The sequence below is a fragment of the Carya illinoinensis genome, chromosome 4 (genome assembly GCF_018687715.1).
Source record: "Carya illinoinensis cultivar Pawnee chromosome 4, C.illinoinensisPawnee_v1, whole genome shotgun sequence".
NCBI lineage: Eukaryota > Viridiplantae > Streptophyta > Magnoliopsida > Fagales > Juglandaceae > Carya > Carya illinoinensis.
Genome location: NC_056755.1, coordinates 15,655,336 through 15,657,466, shown reverse-complemented (window position 1 = coordinate 15,657,466; position 2,131 = coordinate 15,655,336).

The following is a 2,131-nucleotide window of genomic DNA, read 5'->3' as shown; positions in this document are numbered from 1 at the left end:
TTATAGATAAAATCAAAAGAAAAAATTTCAGAATTGCTATTTTTAGTTGATGACTTTATTGTATCCTAAAGTGAATTAGTTGTAACCAGTAGCAAAATCTTTCGAGTGAGGCCAATTATCACCTTAAAGATAGTATTTTACACACCTCAAAGTGGCATTTATTTTTTCAAATTACTGTATTCGCTCAAATTTCTTCAATATTTTACACATTTTGATGTTGTTTAGAGAGGAGAGGACCATCAAATGGAAAGATGTTGCCTTTCAAGGAAGTTGATCTATTCCGGTTAACTACATGGCAGGTAGTCCATGCAAAAATATGAAAATTCGCTCTGATTTTAATAAAAATATATATTATTATATATCGGTCATATATAGTCATATAAAAAGTCTTAACTTCTGGAGAGACCAAAATCTCCTCTCGACCTCAAGGCCCACCTACGCAACTTAAAGGTCCATAGGCCCAAGAGAAGGAACCCACGATGAGTCCCGAATGCCATATCGGCCACCCATTCCGAATCCATACATTACCCATGGGTAAGGAACTCAACAAATCCCATATCACTAGTCCGAGCCTAATTCAAATAAGAGATTAGGTTGTTACATAGACTAGACTAGAATACACCCCCCCCCCCCTTCCTCCTTTTTCTCTATATATGGGAAGATGCACACTAGTCAAGTAAGTGAATCTAACCTCTGTACTCTAAATAAGTCAAACAATACATCTAATATATATGTATTGAAGGTGTTTCATAATATCACTATTATACATATTACATATATTAGGATAGATGAAACTTGACTAGCTAATAGTGACTCATGCACCATGTATAATGTATATATTGTAAGACTATTAATTTATTATCTAAATTCTAATATATATATATATAGTAGTATGTAAGTAGATTTTAATACAATATTTGGCTTGTATTTGAGTGGCTAGTTTTGTTTCCTATTTGTAATTTATTCAGGAGTGAATGATTGGATGATGGACATTTCCATTGGACTATGATGACTCCTGATTGCTCTTATTTGTTAGCTGTTATTTGGGGTCTTGGGTGTTAGCTTGTCATGGCTAGATGGTAGAATAATTATTTTATTATTTTTAGTTGACTTGGGAGTATGAAACTCTAATATGAAATTAGGAATGTTAGTATAATAAGAAGAATAGCCTAAAGGGTCTATTGTATGTTTTTAATTTCTTTAAGCTTTTATTTTATTTTTCAAGTTTGCATAGCATATAAAATAGTTTTAGTTTTTTCATATGTAAGATTTGTTTTTTTTCTTCTATAATGCTTCTAGTACATTTGAAACTCGAAAGCCCAAATCCAACTAGGATTTGATACATCGGAGTCAAAATTGGAGTCGAATTTTCTAGATCCCAACTAGGATTCGGTCGGTGTTCAACCCTAATAATTGGATCAGTGCATAAAAAATTAAAAATTAAAATAAAATAAAGACATAATAGGATCTTGCACCAAGAGTTGGGGTTTTGTGGACCATAAAATATGTATTAAAAATCTCTTTTTAAGCAAACTACTAAGATTATTAAATATCCAAAATAACACATAGAAGGATGGGAATCTCCACAGACTCAAATTAAATTTCACCAAATTGCAAAGAAGTAAAAATAAAATTATGGAAATAGATCCATAGGCCCAAATCCCAAAAGGACCACCTTGATTGGTGGTTTTTTGTGCAACCTCAAGATTGGGCTGCTTCATTGAGTCAAAGCAGGTAGTGAACTGCTGAACTGCGTTAGGAAGTGTAACAACGCACTTCAAATGTAATGAATAACTTCATAATATCTCACGGATGAGAGCCTCCAAAAAGAAAAAGATGATAGAAAGGAGAAAAGGTAAAAAGAAGGTTGTACTATTTTCTGGATAAAAACACAAATGTGAGCAGGTAAACATCTAGAAATGGTGGGAATCAGATTGATCTATCATAGGAGGGCACCTCAGGAGCATGAAGATCTATACGGGCACGTTTCGTTCACAAGATGATTGTCAATAAAGAATTGATTTTTTATTTTATTTTTTTGGTATTTAGAAAATGATACATCATACACCAACCAATTTTATATAGTTCATTTCATAATCAATCCATTTAAACATGTTACTTCCTTAAAAAA